Source organism: Scyliorhinus canicula, chromosome 7 (assembly GCF_902713615.1).
Source record: "Scyliorhinus canicula chromosome 7, sScyCan1.1, whole genome shotgun sequence".
Lineage (NCBI taxonomy): Eukaryota > Metazoa > Chordata > Chondrichthyes > Carcharhiniformes > Scyliorhinidae > Scyliorhinus > Scyliorhinus canicula.
In genome coordinates, this window is record NC_052152.1 from 102,712,110 (window position 1) to 102,724,991 (window position 12,882).

A 12,882-nucleotide genomic window follows, 5' to 3' on the forward strand; every position below is an offset into this window, starting at 1 on the left:
CTGAACTAGCGAGTGTGAACACTGTCTAGTGTCTGCACTGCCCAGTATCTGAACTCCCGAGTGTGAGCACTGTCCAGTATCTAAACTCCTGAGTGTGAACACTGTCCAGTACCTGAACTCTCGAGTGTGAGCACTGTCCAGTGTCTGCACTGTCCAGTATCTGAACTCCCGAGTGTGAACACCGTCCAGTATCTGAACTCCCAAGTGTGAGCACTGTCCAGTGTCTGCACTGTCCAGTATCTGAACTCCCGAGTGTGAGCAATGTCCAGTATCTGAACTCCCGAGTGTGAGCACTGTCCAGTATCTGAACTCCCGAGTGTGAGCACTGTCCAGTATCTGAACTCCCGAGTGTGAGCACTGTCCAGTGTCTGAACTCCCGAGTGTGAGCACTGTCCAGTGTCTGAACTCCCGAGTGTGAGCACTGTCCAGTGTCTAAACTCCTGAGTGTGAACACTGTCCAGTGTCTGCACTGTGCAGTATCTGAACTCCCGAGTGTGAGCACTGTCCAGTATCTAAACTCCCGAGTGTGAACGCCGTCCAGTATCTGAACTCCCGAGTGTGAGCACTGTCCAGTATCTGAACTCCCGAGTGTGAACACTGTCCAGTATCTGAACTCCCGAGTGTGAACACTGCCCAGTATCTGAACTCCCGAGTGTGAGCACTGTCCAGTATCTGAACTCCCGAGTGTGAACACTGTCCAGTATCTGAACTCCCGAGTGTGAGCACTGTCCAGTATCTAAACTCCCGAGTGTGAACACTGCCCAGTATCTGAACTCCCGAGTGTGAGCACTGTCCAGTGTCTGCACTCTCCAGTATCTGAACTCCCGAGTGTGAACACTGTCGAGTATCTGAACTCCCGAGTGTGAACACCGTCCAGTATCTGAACTCCCGAGTGTGAGCACTGTCCAGTGTCTGTACTGTCCAGTATCTGAACTCTCGAGTGTGAGCACTGTCCAGTATCTGAACTCCCGAGTGTGAACACCGTCCAGTATCTGAACTCCCGAGTGTGAGCACTGCCCAGTGTCTGCACTGTCCAGTATCTGAGCTCCTGAGTGTGAACACTGCCTAGTATCTGAACTCCCGAGTGTGAACACTCTCCAGTATCTGAAGTCCTGAGTGTGAGCATGGTGCAGTATCTGAACTCTCGAGTGTGAGCACTGTCCAGTATCTGAACTCCCGAGTGTGAACACTGTCCAGTATCTGAACTCCCGAGTGTGAGCACTGTCCAGTATCTGAACTCCCGAGTGTGAACACTCTCCAGTATCTGAACTCCCGAGTGTGAACACTGTCCAGTATCTGAACTCCCGAGTGTGAACACTGTCCAGTATCTGAACTCCCGAGTGTGAACACTGTCCAGTATCTGAACTCCTGAGTGTGAACACTGTCCAGTATCTGAACTCCCGAGTGTGAACACTGTCCAGTATCTGAACTCCCGAGTGTGAACACTGTCCAGTATCTGAACTCCCGAGTGTGAACACTGTCCAGTATCTGAACTCCCGAGTGTGAACACTGTCCAGTATCTGGACTCCCGAGTGTGAACACTGTCCAGTATCTGAACTCCCGAGTGTGAACACTGTCCGGTATCTGAACTCCTGAGTGTCAGCACTGTCCAGTGTCTGCACTGTCCAGTATCTGAACTCGTGAGCGTGAGCACTGCCCAGTATCCGAACTCCCGAGTGTGAACACTGTCCAGTATCTGAACTCCCGAGTGTGAACGCCGTCCAGTATCTGAACCCCCGATTGTGAACACTGTCCAGTATCTGAACTCCCGAGTGTGAACACTGTCTAGTATCTGAACTCCCGAGTGTGAGCACTGTCCAGTATCTGAACTCCCGAGTGTGACGAGTGTGAACACTGTCCAGTATCTAAACTCCTGAGTGTGAGCACTGTCCAGTGTCTGAACTCGTGAGCGTGAGCACGGTGCAGTATCTGAACCCCCGGATGTCGGCACTGTCCCGTATCTGAACACCATGTGTGAGCACTATCTGAATTCTCGAGCGTGATCACTGTCCAATATCTGAACTCGTGAGTGTGAGCACTGTCCGGTATCTCGAGTTGCGAGCGTCGGCACTCGAGAGTGTTGGCACTCTCCATTATCTGAAATCATGCTTGTCGGCACTGTCTACTATCTGAACTCACGGGTGTTGGCACTTTCCAGTATCTGACCTCCCGCGTGTGAGCACTGTCTGCTATCTGACCTCACGGGTGTTGGCACTTTCCAGTATCTGACCTCCCGAGTGTGAGCACTGTCCACTATCTGAACCCCCAGATTACGACTACAAGAATATAAGCTCTTTGTGCCATGTTCTGTTTCACACCAGTACATATATCCCTCAACTCTCTCCCATTATGGGGGCGACACGGTGATGCAATGGTTGGCACTGCTGTCTCACAGCGCCTATATTCGGGTTTGATACCGGCCCTTTGTGCACTGTCCATGTGGAGCTTGCACATTCTCCCCGTGTGTGCGTGGGTCTCACCCCCACAACCCAAACATGTGCAGGACACGCTAAATTGCCCCATATTTGGGAAGAAAATGAACTGGGTACTCTAAATGAATGAAAAACTCTTATCAACAACATCACAGGCACAATGACAGGCCGTAACCTCCTCCCCTCGGATATCAGCTCCTTCCCTACCCCTGCAGAAGCCAATCAAGGATTCTTTAAACCCACACGATAACCACTATATAAGATTACTTGGAGAGGGACACCTAACTCCCCCACCATGCGTACCTCTAAACCAAAGAAGAGCTCTAACAGCACAAATCCACAGCACGCAGACTCTCACTTGAACAAATTGAACAAGGGTTAAACAACCACACCCAGGCGCGTGCCACCCACATTTACCCTGAATCCAAAAGCTCCAAAAATGCCAACATATAAGAATCACAAGGAACTCTGTCCTCTGCAGGACACTTGATCTGTCCGGGCCTTTGTAGGAGATCAGCACAGATTCTCAAGGCTCAAAGTAATAAAAATACAAAATAAAAACCCGATACAATGAGCTCTACCTGGAGGCTTTCTTCAACCTCCGGGGGAACCTATCTGAAGAGAAAATGCTGGAAATTCTCAGCAGGTCCGCAGCATCTGTAGGGAGAGAAAAGAGCTAACGTTTCGAGTCCAGATGACCCTTTGGTGTCTAAAACGTGCTCCCCCTTTGTAAATTCAAGGATTACAGCAAATTAAAAAAAAAGGACAAGACTCTGCACAAACCACATGCCACATTACTGACTCAGTCTGGTTTTTGCCAAAACAGGATAACAGACAACCCTTGCCCTCGTACTCAAACATTGCACACCTTTGTCAGGAGAAAAGGCAGCAACATGAAATCAACAGCAGAACCACAAGGGAATAGAGTCCAGGATTATTTTTTTATTTTTAAAATGTTTTTTATTACTTTATCTTAGTTACACAGCCAGGGCTCAGAGTGTGGACAGAGGCAAACCCCTAATCCAGCTCTTTACCTGCTCCAAAAACAAATTCAAATTGAATCAAATTCATGGTCTCCATAAAGAAGACATACCAGATCTGAGCCAAAAGGCTCAATCTACGCTCAATCTTAGCCAAAAGGCCGAGACTTGATCTTAGCCAAAAGGCCGATACTACACTTGATCTTAGCCAAAAGGTCGAGAAGCGATGAGTCCAGGATTATTGATGAACAGCAGGATAATAAAACCACCCGCCGTGCTTGGAATGGCCAAGGCAATGACAGGATTGCCGAATGTCCCTGCGGATCTCTCAAAAGTTCCATCGAAGGAAGCGCCTTCACCTCCGCCACGTCGATGCCCCGGTGGCAAGAAAACTAGGCCTCAGCAGGGAGGGAGCAGTTACCTCTAACCCCTCGTGTCAAGCATACGAGACCAATGGTCGGGACCTCCCAACTGACCCCAGGCACGAAGACCAGATACAATGTGTTCCGCCAGACCTGAAATACCCAGCCTTCAAGGCAAGATTGTGAAAACATGGCAGCTAATTCTCAAGCTTAGTCGGGGTCTCACCCCCCACTCCTCACAAGAGACTGGGCTCACAAACATTCCTCTTCAGCCAGATTAGATGACATACCATGCAGCAGGATTTCCAAGGACTGAAGGTGAGCCCCCACCAGGAAGGTTTCTCTCCCAAATACCAGGATTCTCTTCTCTGCTTCTACTATTTTCTCAAGCATATTCCGCAGTTCATCAAAGCAAGCACCAAAAATCTGCACCACAGAACTGAGATAATCGTCCAGAACATCAGGGGAGGCGGTGGCACAGTGGTATTGTCGCTGGACAGGGAAGCAGGGTAATGCTCTGGAGACGCGGGTTCTAATCCCACCATGGCAGATGGTGAAATTTGAATTCACTAAAAACAAAAAGGAATGAAAAGTAGATGACCATGAAACCATTGTCAATTGTTGCAAAAACCTATCTGGTTCACTAGGGAAGGAAATCTGCCGTCCTTACCTGGTCCTCGGGTGGCTTGGTGGCGCAGTGGTTTGCACTGCTGCTTCCGGACATTGAGGAGCAGGGTTTGATCCCAGCCCCAGGTCACTGCCTGTATGGGGGATTCTTTAAACCCACACTATAACCACTATTTAAGACCACTTGGAGGAGGGTGCCTAACTCCCCCGTCATGCGTCATCAGTGTACATCCTCCCCGTGTCTGCGTGGGTCTTATCCTACAACCAAAAAGTTGTGCAGGGTAAGTTGATTGGCCAGACTATATTGCCCCATAATTTGAAAAATTTGAAAAATAAATCCTTACCTGGTCTGGCATACAGCAATGTAGTTGACTCTTAAATGCCCTCAGGGTTGGGCAATAAATATTGGCCCAACCAGTGACACACACATCTCATGAATGAATTTAAAAAAAGAAATTGCAATGACAGCCATGATCTTCATTCCTCCAGCAGCGCAGAGGCACAGACCCACTCACCAGCAAAACTGCCATTGTAAACTGGACCCCACCCCAGCCACCTTCGACCACCTCAATCAAATGAGCATTTTCTCTGATTTAACTCCGCTCCTCATCACCAAACTTCAGCCAAGACCATTCAGGGACATAGCGCAAGACATGTATCCCAAAAAAGATGTACATTAGGGTAAACTAAAGTCTGCAATGACCCTTGGAAAGGATACCCTACCTCGGCCCATGGCCAACCCTATCTCTGGTAACCCCAACTAACCTTTTTGGACACTAAGGGGTAATTTAGCCTGGCCAATCCATCACACCTGCACATCTTTGGACTGTGGGAGGAAACCGGAGCACCCGGACGAAACCCACGCAGACACGTGGAGAAAGTGCAAACTCCACACAGTCACCCAAGGCCGGAATTGAGCTCTGGTCCCTGGCGTTGAGGCTGCAGTGCTAACCACTGTGCCACCCTAAACATTCAACCCGTTGCTATTTGTGGGACCTGATTATATGTAAATTGGCTGTTTCATTTCCCTGCACTACACCAAAACTAATTAATTACGCATAAACCACTTTAGGATGTGCATAGATCATGAACGGTACCACATTAATGATAGTTAATCTCTTTTTGCGTTTCTGGGGTTTGTGTCCATTTAAAAAATATAAAACTCGGGGCAGGATTCTCCCAGCCCCGCGCCGGGCCGGAGAATTCCTGCAACCGCGCCATGCCGCCCCAATGCCGGAACATGATTCTCTGCGGAGCAGAGAATTGACGCCATTGGCGCCGGCGTGTTTGGCGTGGCGCCGGCCACAGGCCGCTGTACGCGGCGGGGCCGCCGATTCTCCAGCCCGGATGGGCGGCTGCTCTAAAAAGGCAGAGTTCCGCCGGCGCCTTCCACACCTGGTCGCAGCCGGCGGGAACTCTGCGCACAGGGACGGGGGAGGGGGAGGGGGGGGGGGGTTGGCCTGTGGAGGGGGGCTCCGACCCCGGTGGGGGGGGGGGGGGGCCTCCGATGGGGCCTGGCCTGTGATCGGGGCCCACCGATCGGCGGGTCGGCCTCTCGCTCCCTGGGCCTATTTTCTTACGCACCCGCCACTGAACTCCCGCGCCATGTTGCGTTGAGGGAGGCCACCGTGCATGCATGGATAGGCGGCGGAACACTGCGCATGTCCTCGTTGACGCCGGCGCCACTGCACATGCGCGGATCCCGCGGCGCACAGTTCGCACCGGGATGGGAGGCTGGAGCAGCATAAACTGCTCCAGTACCATGCTGGCCCCCTGTAGGGGCCAGAATCAGTACCCCCAGAGGCCCATTCACGCCATCATGAAACGCGATGGCGTTTCCGACGGCGTGGATACTCTGCCACTGAATGGGAGAATCCCGCCCTAGGTCTTTTTAAAGTCCGATATTTCCGTGCATTCCATGATATTTTTCTTCCATCATCATAACAGCGGTGACGAGCTCCTTTTTAATTTTCCTCTCATGGGGGAGTCCTCAAATTCCCACTTATATCCAATGGTATCCTTAAAGTAAATTAGCAGAGTTCCAGCAAGGCCAATGATCTGATGGGCCCATGGTGGCTCGCATGTTTACCTTCTGGTTGTAGGACTCCTGCATTGGAAACCAATGCCACTCGAGCTGAGACGAGTGTGATTTAAAAACATATAAAGATTTAATGGAACTATCAACAGAATCCAACCAGTGGCCCAGGGAAAAGTTGAAAAGAGTTGAAAAGTTAATAGTTTGGAGCTTGCCTTCCAGTAGTCAGGAAGGAGCACAGCAAAATTGTTCTTTGGGACTTTACATGTCCTTGGGATGTGAGAGAGATTCCCACGGCAATATTTATTACCCATCCCTAGTTGCCTTGCAGACAATTGGAGCATTCCATATAATTATGTGGTGTTTGCCCATAAATGATCAGATTTAATTAATTCAATTTCACAATTTGTCATTGTGGGATTTGATCCAGGATCTCTTGCACAGTATCAGCACCACTGAGCTGTCACAACCATTTATATGTGGATGAGACCCTGAAGTAATTTGCTTGAAGACTCTCAATGATTTTCCCTTAATGATTAAATCATTTTAATCTTTAGTGATGTAAAATCATTTATTCCACGTATGTGCTTGGTAGGATCACGACAGGCAGCAAACCATCATTTCATCGACTAGAATATTGACTATTAAATGGTGCAGTCTATGGAACGGAACAACATTGTGATCTATAGAATGCAGACAGAGATATCAAAACATAAAGGACCTTGGAAAAAACAAATCGCTCTGCCTGTCTCTATCTACTCTTTTCAACCTTCAAACTTGGCCAAAGATTAAAATAAAAACCAAGTGCTTATTCTGTTGAGTGCTGATCGTTCAGTCACAGAGTAACTACAGAGTAACAGTTAACGAGGTGAGATTGGATGATCATATTCTATCTTATACTAAATAGTTGGGTGAGAGCAATGAGTGGCCGCCACCTGTCAGGAATTTCCGTCATTGGACATTTCCCAGGGGCCAGTAAGAAGACACTTATGCTAAGCTTCTGTCTCAACTGGAGCTATTTGCACAGAGCCACCAGGCCTAACTCAGGCGCCACTTACCTGCAGACCTGAGGGAAGCCCGTACCGTGACATCGTTCAATGATATCCTCTTAATATCCTGCCAGTTGTGGTGGAATTACTGACACAATTTTAACCACAAACTGGAGACTTTCAAAAGTAAAAATCCCGAGAAGAATGTTAATTGTTGGATGCTTCCCAGGGCCCTATCATTTTGAAATGCCACTACTCCGTGTGGCCACTGTCTCCAATTTACTAACTTTTTTTTTCCCAGGCAGGGATCTACACACAGGCAGCAAGGGGAGAAGCTGGTTGAGTTGGTTTCAGGGCACAGTGATATTATAAACCCAAAAATAAAATACCTTTAGCAGGGTTTGGAATAAGCGAATATATAACATTAAAAAAGAAATGAATTGTAAACGTCAGTGCAATAGTACCTGCAAAACTAGGAATGTGCGGTGTCGTATGTATTTATAGCAATAAAATCCTTTTAGCAAGAAAAAACTTGCATTTATAGAGTACCTTTCACAACCTTGTGATATCTCAAAGTGCTTTACAGCCAATGCATTACTTTAAAAGTGTAGTCACTGTTGTAATGCAGGAAAAGCAGCAACGGATTTATGCACAGCAAGCTCCCATGAACAACAATGAAATAAAATAAGCAGATAGTCCATTGTGGTGAAATTGGGTGAGGGAGATAGATTGACCAAGGCAGCCAGAGAGAGCTCCCCTGTTTTCCTGCAAATAGCACCAAGGCATCGTTCACATCTCACCTGAGAAGTCAAACGCGGTGTAGCATAGCTCATCTGAGAAATGGTACCTCCAACGGTACGGCATTCCTGCAGCACGGCACTGGAGCAGTCGATTAGATTAATTTTGAAAATTAATTTAAGGGATGGGGCATCGCTGGCTAGGTCAGCATTTATTGCCCATCCCGAGTGCGTAAAGGTGGTCCTTCTTGGACCGCTGCAGTCCCTTTTATTTTTGAAATATTTTTATTGAGATTTTAACGATATATTTTTTTTAACAAAGTTTACAAGAAACCATACAACATATAATAACCTCTGATGATTCAGGTGATTATATTAATGGGGGATTCTCTACCCCCACACAATCAACCATAATTACCTTGAGGATGCACCTCTGCGTTCTGGGGTTCCCCGCTGTTAGGTGGCCATCCAAAATGGCCACCAACTATGTGTACGCCGGGGTAACATGTGTGCAGTGGTTAGCACTGGGGCTGCGACGCTGACGACCTGGGTTTGAATCCCAGCCCTGGGTCACTGTTCGTGTGGAGCTTGCACATTCTCCCCATGTCTGTGTGGGTTTCACCCCCACATCCCAAAGATGTGCAAGTTGCGTGGATTGGCTATGCTAAATTGCCCCTTAATTGGAAAATAATTAATTGGGTACTCAAATTATTTTTTTAAATCTCTGTGTACGCCATGTGGGTGAGCCCCTGTACTCCAGGGTTTTCCGTTGTTTGGGGACCCTCCAAAGTGGCTGTTTGCGGTGCCATTTTGTTTCTTGTTACCTCGTGTGGCCTGTTGTAGACAGCCTAGAGCCCTCTTTCCCCACCCACCCCATCTCTTTGTTCCCCGTGGTTCTGCTTCTGCCCCTTCTCCTACCCCTCCTTCCCTACTGTTGCCGCCCCTCCTCTGTTCTCTCTCCCACCTCCCGTATACCCTCCTAGCTATCCCCCCCTTTGATGGTGCACACATCCCTGCTCTCTGTTGCCAGCCGCCCTCTCCTCGATGCGACATTGCCCCCCCCCCCCCCTCACTCGTACCTCCTGCCACTAGTTTCCCTGCTAGCGTGGTGGTCCGCCGATCCACTCGTTCACTTCTCCTGTCCTTTGCTGTTGCTTTTGGCCTCTTTGCGGCCTCTGGAGCTACTGCTACCCGGCAGCTCTCCTTGTCTGTGTGTTGTAGAGGTTGAGGGGATGTGTTTGTCCGATTTTGCGGACTAATTTTGGTCAAAAGTGCCTATTTCCTAGTTCTGTGGAGGAGAGCCACCTTTTGTGCATCTGCTCAGTACATCCCCATCACCAGAAGTCAAACCACTGCAGTCCCTAAGGTGTAAGTACACCCACAGTGCTGTTAGGGAGGGAATTCCAAGATTTTGACCCAGCAACAGTGAAGATCAGCGATATATTTCCAAGTCAGGATATTGAGTGACTTGAAGAGGAATCTGCAGGTGGTGGTGTTTGCACGTATCTGCACCCTTGTCCTTCTCGATGGTAATAGTCGTGGGTTTCAAATGAACTGCCTAAGGAGCCTTGGTGAGTTCCTGCAGTGCATCTTGTAGATGATACACACGGGTGCCACTGTTCATTGGAGGTGGGGGATTGAATGTTTGTGGAAGGTGTGCCAATCAGGTGGGCTGCTTTGTCCTGGATGGTGTCAAGATTCTCGAGTTTATTGGGGCTGCACTCATCCAGGCAAGTGGAGCATATTCCATTACACTCCTGGCTTGTGCTTTGTAGATGGTGGACAAGCTTTGGGCGGTCAGGTGGTGAGTTCCTTGCTGCAGGATGCCTAGACTCTGACCTGCTCTTGTAGCCACAGTATTTATATGGCTGGTCCAGTTCAGTTTCTGGTCAATGGTAACTCCCAGGATGTTGATTGTGGGGGATTCAGCGATGGTAATGCCAATGAATGTCATGGCAAGATGGTTCGGTCATGTCTTATTGGAGATGGTCATTACCTTGCGCTTAACACAAATGTTATTTGCCACTTTCAACTCAAACCTTGATATTGTCCAGGTCTTGCTGCATTTGGACATGAACTGCTTCAGTGCTCAAGTCTCCAAAGTGGGGTTTGAATGCACAACCTTCTGGCTCGGATGAAAATGTATTGTTTTGAGAAAAAAATAGAATAACCTTCTGTCGAAAACTATTCCTTCTACTTTGAATATTTTCCCTAACAGATGGATTTATTTTTTAAATGAATAGATGGAAAATCATGGATGGTGTCATGATTTCTCAATATGTACAGCTGGCTGCCACCTTTCATTTATTTGATCCATGTACTAAATAACAATGCCTGTTGGCTGCTTTTTCACGAGTGCAGCAGCGATTTGGAATTGCTTGTTGATGGTTTCAACCAGCAGGGTTGGCTTTAATGTGGTGTATTGAAGCAATAATTCAAAGCAAAACAAGCTTTGCTGCTCATTAAAACTTGATTTAGCCATTGAACTGGAAACTCTCTTTCTGGGCCAATGAAAGGAAAACTCATCCGAGGACCATACTTGTGTTTACCCAGTCCAATAGCTTTCAGGCCAAACAAATAATGAATAAATCCAGCTAAAATACAGCATATATGGGTGGCACGGATTAGCACTGCTTTCTCACAGCTCCAGGGTCCCGGGTTCAATTCCTGCCTTGGGTCATTGTCTGTGTGGAGTTTGCACGTCCTCCCCATGTCTGCGTAGGTTTCCTCCGGGTGCTCCGGTTTCCTCCCACAGTCCAAAGATGTGCAGAGAAGGTGGATTGGCCATGCTAAATTGCTCTTTAGTGTCCAAAAGGTTAGGTGGGGTTATTGGGTGATGGGGGTAGGGACGGGACGTAGATAAGGTACTCTTTCCAAGGGTTGGTGCAGACCCAATGGGCTGAATGGCCTCCTTCTTCACCATAGACATTCTATACATTTTATTCTATAAAACTCATAAAATCAATCTTAGAAATTGAAAGATTCTGCAGTAACCATGACACCTTGTGGGAATGTGTGCAATTATTTGTTGAGTTCTCTGGGATGGAGTATGAACCAATGACTTTCTAAATTAGGAATAAGAGTGCGCTTGCTGAGGGATGTCTGACACCCAGCCACTTTCCCTCTTCTTCTCAAGTTGCTAATATTTAGGTTTCAATTTTGGATTTTTCCACGAGTGAAACTGAATCCTCCCAAACCTCCAGGTTCACCAAACTCAAACAGGAAAAACTGGTGAATAAGGTATAGAAATGCAAGTATAGCTGCTTGGCTTTTAAAGCAGACCAAGGCAGGCCAGCAGCACGGTTCGATTCCCGTACCGGCCTCCCCGAACAGGCGCCGGAATGTGGCGACTAGGGGCTTTTCACAGTAATTTCATTGAAGCCTACTTGTGACAATAAGCGATTTTCATTTCATTTCATTTGAATTGTGACATGTCAGACATTCAATGGCCTCAATTTGGACATTGCTAGATTACATTTTTGGTATTAATTGGCCTGCTCAGACCTTTACAGATTTTAGGAGTTAAAACGGGAAAAATGTAGGCCTATCCTCCACTGTTCTCACTTTATGTACCCACATGTATACACACATGGACATACACCCCTACACAGACCCGCACAAATACACAGAGGCAAAATTGAGCAAAGAAGAATGTTATTTGAGTGAAAATGTATCTGAATACATTGTCATTGTTGTAAATGGGGCTATTCAACTGCGTAGTCCGGCTTGGTACTCCATTAGGCTGCACCCTCGGGTCTTGACCTATTGACAAAGTGACATTTCTAGCCAATGTACACTGGATGAAATCTATGCTTTAGTTCAGCCAACTGCTTCCCTTGACCTGGATGATCAAAGAGCATCGTTTGTTTACAGTTAGGGGCCCGAATAAAGCACTGGGGCTATTTCTTCAGACAGAGAAAGCATGCTTCGAAGCTATGGGGGCTGGTGCGTGAAATTGGGATTTCAAAGGTTTGTTCGTGCCTTTGAGAATGTTTTGTGTGTGAAGGGGCTGAGTTTGACATGCTCAACCAGGGTGCTACAATGTGACTGGCCAGTGAATGAAGTGAGTGACGTGGGCACAGGGAACTTTCTGCCATTTGACAGTACCTAACAATGTCCATTTTTTAAAAAAATGCTGACTGTCACTGGGACTGGGATGTCCAAAAATTTTGTTGGCAATTATTGAAAAGAAAATTCTTCCAAGCTAGGCTAGTTTAATAATTAGATCTCTTAAAGGCTTTGTGAGAAGTGTTTATTAATATTTATACCTCCAAGCTTCACTGAAAGAGGTAATCGGTTCATTGTTTCATTGCTATTTGTAGGAGCTTGTTGGGCACAAATTGGCTGACACTATCAAAAGTATTTAATTGGTGTAAATTGGGATATCCAATGGTGGTGAAAGCGCTTTGTAAACGCAGGTCTTTGTCTTCATGCTAAACCCTTTGCACTTCTTGTCAACGCGATGATGTTACTCCTATGCAGAAACATTATTGCATTTAGTGGTGACCTAAAATCTCTCCAGAAATTAAATACTTTTCAACTGGAACCATTCGGAATCGTTGAGAACTTGGAGGAAAATATACCCTTCATTTGATTGAAAAATCAAGCGGCTACAATCGGGAACTGATGAGCCACCACTTCTGCCAGTCCATTGTCCAAACAGTGAAGGGCAAAATGAATCTCTCAGACCAGAGCACGGGCATTGCTATCACATACTACA

At 47.3% G+C, this 12,882-nt stretch overlaps 1 protein-coding gene and 1 non-coding gene across 2 annotated transcripts in view; one reads left to right on the forward strand and one right to left on the reverse strand.

Annotated features, from left to right (window-relative positions):
* The window catches only part of mid1 (midline 1), a 223,485-nt gene that overhangs the window by 12,082 nt on the left and 198,521 nt on the right, over nt 1-12,882 (forward strand). The window lies entirely within an intron of this gene.
* On the reverse strand, nt 3,457-3,640 carry LOC119969806. Its single transcript, XR_005461475.1, has one exon. It is a non-coding gene; the product is annotated as a U2 spliceosomal RNA (small nuclear RNA).